We start from the raw sequence: 6,000 nt of genomic DNA, 5'->3' as shown, positions 1-6,000 counted from the left end.
TGGACCGCCCACAGGCGTGCCGCCGAAAGCTGCCTGAAGGCCGTGCTTGAGCCAACAAAAAACATAGAGCCGCCCCTGGATGGAAGAGCCCATTATTAAATATTTGTTCCCCATGTCGGTACATATACACTGTAATCAATCAATCCTTAACCTTCCTTTTATTAAGCTAAATAGATCCAGCTCTTTGAGACTATCACTATAAGGAAGGCTAATTAATCCTTTCATCATTCTTGTGGTTCTTCCCTGAACCCTCTCCAATTTAGAAACATCCTTCTTGAATTGTGGACACCAGAACTGAACACAGTGGTCACACCTGGGCCAAATACAGAGGTAAAATAATCGCTCTGCTCCTTATCAAGATTTCCCTGTTTATGTTTCCAGGGATGGCATCAGCCCTTTTAGCTATCGCATTGCACTGGAAGCTCATGTTCAGCTGATTATCCATTGTCAGAGTCACTGCTTTCCAGGATTGAATCCCCCAGCCTGTAAGTATGGCCTATATTCTTTGTTCCCAGATGTGTACATTAATATTTAGCTGCATTCAAACACATATTGTTTGCTTGCATCCAGTTTACCTAGCAATCTAGATCAAAATGTCATGCAGAGTAATACCAAGTCAAATTCCTTACAGAAGTCTATTATGTCAACACTATTACCTTTATCAACCAAACTTATAATATCATCATAAAAAAATATCAAATTAGTGTGACAGGAGCTATTTTCCATAACACCATGTCGATTGGCATTGATTTATATCACCCTCCTTTCATTCTTTATTAATTGAGTTCCACATCAGTCACTTCATTATCTTACTTTGGATTGATGAGGCTCAAAGGCCTGTAATTACCCATTTACCCTTTTTAAATATTGGTTCAACATTAGCTTTCTTCCAGTCTTCTGGAACTTCCCCAGTGTTCCAAGACTTATTGAAAATCAACATTAATGGTCCAGCCAGCCCTTCGGCCAGCTCTTTTAAAACTCTTGGATGCAAGTTATCTGGCCTGCTAATTTAAAAATGTCCAATCTCAGATCGGCGGGCAGTGATTGATCCAGCGGGGATCGATTTATCGCTTCTAGTCTAGACGCGATAAATCGATCTGCGAGCGCTGTCCCATCGACTCCTGTACTCCACAGCCACAAGAGGTGCAGGCGGAGTCAACGGGGGAGTGGCAGCAGTCGACTCACCATGGTAAGTCGATCTAAGTATGTCGACTTCAGCTACGTTATTCAAGTAGCTGAAATTGCATAACTTAGATCGATTCCCCCTCCCCCTTAGTGTAGACCAGGCCTTAGTAGCTGTTGTTTAACATCCTCCAGAGAGACTAGTGGAATGGAAGAAGTGTTACCATCACATGAGAAGATTATACCTTCTGTTTTTTCCCCAAATACAGAACAGAAATATTTATTGAACAGTTCTGCCTTTTCTGAATTATTATTGATAATTCTACCATTTCTATTTAGTAATGGGCTAATACCATTGTCAGGATTTCCTTTTTCCAATATACTTTAAAAACTTATTGTCCACACTTTTCTCCTTGTGTCCCTTGGCTTCCCTCATCATTTTTCTACAATTTCTAACTTCTGATTTATATTCATTACTATCAACTTCCCCTTTCTTCTATTTGTTAGAGAGAGAGAAACAGAGAGAGATGCCTTCACGGCCATGCTAAACTAGATCAGTTTTTTAACCAATATGGCCTTCTTCCCTGATGTTGGATTGTGGCTTTTTGGGCATTTACCAAAATGTTTTTAAACAAATTCCCAATTATCATTCACATTTTTCTGACTAAATTCTTCCTCCCAGGTAATTTGGTTCATAAATGTTTTCAGCTTTGTGAAATTGGCCCCACCAAGTATATATATATTAGTGTTCATTCAGTATACACATTATAAATGTGATCAAGTCATGATCACTTGTACCTAAGATACCATTAATTTTTAGTTCTGTTATCAGTTCCTCTTTATCTGTCAAGACAAGGTCTAATATAGAATTCCCACATGTTGGTGACAACATTTTTTGAGTTAGGAAACTGTCATCTACATTATTTAGAAATTTCAAGGATGCTTTAGTACTGGCAGTGTTAGGCCTCCAGCACATGTAACTCACATTTCAATTTATCACTTAAATCCTGTAGATTTTCTTTAGTGAGTAGATAGCACAGGTTTACTTTTTATATAGCTATGTGAGTAGTGTAAATATTGAAAAACTGAAACATTGAAAACCTGATTTCAGAGAGAACTATTAGATTCATCTGCAGTCTGCTGTTTTGAATAAACAAATCTATAAATGTCTATAACATGTGTGACAGTAACAACTTCCTTACGTACAAGAAACTCTATTAGTTACAGTGCTCTTTTACCACTGCAATAAAAATACATTGGTTGGAATAAATTAAACTATCATCCCTCCTTTCTTATCTTTAAGGATTGGCCTTAAAAACAGAATAAAATAAAATTAAAAAAAAACAATTAAAATGCCAAATGGATTCTAACAATTTAAAATGATAGTCATTCACAACAAGAGGAGTGAAGGTATAGCAGTCCTTTAGAGGCCTTAATCTGCGATGTCACCTTTGTTCCCAAAAAGCACTGCAGGGGAAAAAAAGCTAGAGATTATGTCCAGTATAATACACAACAAAGGACTCATTCAGACATTAATCTATGCTGTGAGTCTAACATACTTAAGAAGAAACATATTAGAGGCAGCTAAGAGAGGGCATGATGGAGATTTGGTCCGTAATGGATGCCTATACACAGGCCAAAGAAACCAGTTAGAAAGATATATGGAGTGTATAAATACTACATACCCTTGTTCTTTTTCTTCAACACATTAACTTATAGTTTTGATGACAAATCCTGTGTATGATGAAAGTGTCACTTAAACATAACAGATAGAAGAAGCTACAACTTGTGATATAAATATTTGACACAATATAAGTTGTGTGATATTTTAAGAGGGCTACAATTTCTTTTCTCCTGAGCAAAAAGGAAAAACATTGCTTTGGGTTTTAATATTCCTGGGCTCACACTTAGTTGTGAGAAATGTCTTGTTTAATTTAGTTTGTCACATCCCAAAACAAAGATACAATGTTTAACTTCTTTTTTCCCCCCTTCAAAGCATTTGATCTGGGGACAAAAGCAGGTAGAGGTAACAAGACTTCTACCCATTAATAAGAAAAACTGTCAGGAAACCAATTTTTTTTCTTTTAATATGTTGTGTTGAGTCTTCTTACTTCTTTTTAAGTAAAAGGCTTGATTGTGTAAAGTTTACTCGCATGATTATATCTTCTGCAAGTTGTCCCATTGAGCTCACTAGGATTACCTGCATGAGTAAAGTACAGTAACGTGAGTAAAGACTTCAGGACTGAGCATCACAATACGTCCAGTGTTCATCAGCTGCATGCTGCAAATAAAAGGCATGGGGCCTGCATTTGCAAACCCCTACTTGCATGACTAAGGACTACTAGAGTGAGTAAGGGTTGCAGGACTGGGCTTATCAGGCTGCACTGGTATGGCTTTCTCAACAGCACCTGCATGAGAGGAGTCACTAAGTGACAAGGTCACCTTTGGAGATCAGGAGCAGGGTTATTGCCCTTCTGGTAAGTCTGGCAACATTCTCTATCGAGAGACACCATTTTCATTTTAAAACTCTGTATATGAGTAGGAGTTTTGGGAAGCTCTTTATTCTCATCTTGCTCCATAGCCCTACTCACTTCCAGGAGTTTCTTATACTTGTATGTCTGGAAATAGAAAATCTGTTGAATAAAGTCTAAACCTGCTGATATGAGGAGTTAATGAATCCATTTTCGTATACCTGGCAGGGCTGTAGCTGGAAGAGTAGACAGTGTTCTGCATCACTCACTTGGAGAGTAAAGGAAAGCAAGACAAGAGAGTTGGTGCTTGGACTAAGAAGACAGATGATGATTGAGGCCCCTTCTTTTTGCCCAGCCAAGTACTGTTTTTGTTGAAATAAAAAAACCTTTTGTTTGTTTCCTCCTATATACTGAGGTCAATTCAAAGATCAAATTACTCTTTGCAGATATATTAGCAAAGACATGTCTACAATGCATATCGTCAAGGAAAAACAACATGTGGAGATGAATTTTCATGTTTTTTTGAAGATTACTGTGCAACAACAGCACTCCAGCTCAGTAAACTCCCTCTCTACACAAGATTAAAAAGAAGAAAATAAGGGAAACTGACAAGCAAAATGTTCTATTTGATTATATTGGCAAAAACCACAGTCATAAGAAAAAGTTAACTACCTATAATGTGTATCTTTGAAACTCTTGTATTATTTTTAAAACACTCATAGTATATGACTGTTTGTTCCCAGAGACTGACAGAGGCACAATTATGTGAGGGTGGTCAGAACTGCACTCTTCCATGACAAGACCTTTCTATTCCCCGCGGATGATTCTGCTGAAGACTGTTCCTCTGTTGTGAACGGCCTAAAGTACATTATCTCTTTGGGAAAAGAAAGTGACTAGAATCATCATCCTGTCCCTCAGCATTCTCCTCACCCCTCACTTCATTGAAGATTTCCAACTTCTGCAACAGGAAGGGCCAAGAGATTTCAGATATATGTTCTGATGGGCAGCTGAAGATTTCAGATGCTCAATTCTAATGGGACACCACAGGTCTTCTTTTCCACTGGCACTAACCATGCTAAATCTCAGCCGTATGATGTCTACTCGAATCGGGTATACTCCAAAACCTATATCCCTCCCCATAGTTACTGTCTTTGTTTTATAGACTAGCATTCCTTGTCGTCTGGAAAAAATCATCAGAATTGCCCCCTTAAACTTATGTGGTTCCGTAACTTATAATACACAATATATAAACATAGTATTTGATAAACAAGATCCCACCATTGACAGTTAGTCTGATATTGTGCCTCCAGCAGTGGCCAGGACCTGATGCTTCAGAGAAGGTAAGATCCGCCCCATTTACACTGCATCTGGCCAATTTGTGCCGTATTCCATAGGGGAGAGGAATAATGGCTTCCTGACTCTTGTGGTGATAATATTGTGGCCCTGGAGCATGAGGTTTGTTTCTCCATATATTAACTTCTACAAATGATATTTTATTGATCACAAAATTATCCAGTCCTCTTTCAAATCAAGATGCAGTATTTTACACTTAATACAGTTTCAGACAGAAAGCAATTAAGTTTGATGTAATGAAGATACATTTTTCTAAAACATCTTGCTTAGTTCTAAGAATATGATGCATATGGGTGGAGAGATGGACAAACCATTAAGGAAATCTTTCCTTCAATAGCATAATTTGCTTTCAGAAATGTTTCAGCAATTTGTGTGTGTTTATCTTTAAATCAATTCCATCTATATTTTAACCCACCCAGCCTCCCAGGTTCGTACGTTCATTAGTACACACAAATTACTTAGGACTTTATATAAGCAAGGCATGTATGAAATTATTCCCTCATAATGAGATGGCAAATTCCTGAGTTTCAAATCTCAACAGGTACCTATATTTAATGAATAGGTGCAACAGATGTTTACAAGTCTCAAATTACAAATAAACATATTTCATTTAGATACAGTCAGGTTTCATACAGCTCACAGCAATAAAGCCAATTGGACACAAAAACTGATGTTTTATAAAACTTAAAATACAACTTTACTCTGACTGTCATACCAATGTATATGAGCTATCTGAATTAAACTGTGTCTAATTTAACTCTAAAACTATAGGAACCAATTAAAAATAATGAGGCCTGTCTCCAACTGTCAGGCACAATTAGAGATAATGAGGACTGATAGCTCCTGGAATAGATTCATTTTTGTCTGATAGATGAATTGGGGCAGGGGTCCTGGCAGGGGTCACTGGAATAGACCTGGCAACAAAACATGGGTCATTCAAGCTTAAGGAGTCTTTAGGAACCTAGTTATTAAATAAGGAAATAAATCAAATCCAAAAGCACATGAATAATCCTAACAGATTCTCTTTCTATTACATATTATTGTATTATCATTC

At 37.4% G+C, this 6,000-nt stretch overlaps 1 protein-coding gene across 1 annotated transcript in view; it reads left to right on the top strand.

Moving 5' to 3' along the window:
- Positions 1-452: 452 nt before the first annotated feature.
- The window catches only part of FOXN4 (forkhead box N4), a 44,100-nt gene continuing 38,552 nt past the window's right edge, over positions 453-6,000 (top strand). The window contains exon 1 of the mRNA XM_054006693.1: positions 453-485. The gene's annotated coding sequence lies outside the window, so the exon portion shown is untranslated. The remainder of the gene's footprint in view (positions 486-6,000) is intronic.

This window comes from Malaclemys terrapin, chromosome 16 (genome assembly GCF_027887155.1).
Source record: "Malaclemys terrapin pileata isolate rMalTer1 chromosome 16, rMalTer1.hap1, whole genome shotgun sequence".
Classification (NCBI taxonomy): domain Eukaryota; kingdom Metazoa; phylum Chordata; order Testudines; family Emydidae; genus Malaclemys; species Malaclemys terrapin.
This window is presented reverse-complemented; position numbering and strand designations above follow the sequence as displayed.